Source organism: Sinocyclocheilus anshuiensis, unplaced genomic scaffold (assembly GCF_001515605.1).
Source record: "Sinocyclocheilus anshuiensis isolate Anshui unplaced genomic scaffold, SAMN03320099.WGS_v1.1 scaffold14200, whole genome shotgun sequence".
NCBI classification, from domain to species: Eukaryota; Metazoa; Chordata; class Actinopteri; order Cypriniformes; family Cyprinidae; genus Sinocyclocheilus; species Sinocyclocheilus anshuiensis.
Window position 1 is genome coordinate 4,130 of NW_015541721.1, and position 268 is coordinate 4,397.

Consider the following 268-nt stretch of genomic DNA (forward strand, 5'->3'; position numbering starts at 1 on the left):
CGCGTGCGTGCGTGAGTGCGTGCGTGCGTGTGTGTGAGTGTTTGTGTGTGTGTGTGTGTGTGTGTGTGTGTGAGTATACAAGTGCGAGTTCGCTTGAGTGTGTGATTTGAGTGTGAGTCTGTGTGCGAGTGAGTGAGTGAGTGCGTGTGAGTGTGTGTGTGTGTGCGCGAGTGTGTGCGTGTGAGTGTGTGAGTGCGTGTGTGCTCGAGTGTGTGCGCGTGTGTGCGTGAGTGTGCGAGTGCGTGTGAGTGTGAGAGAGAGAGAGTGT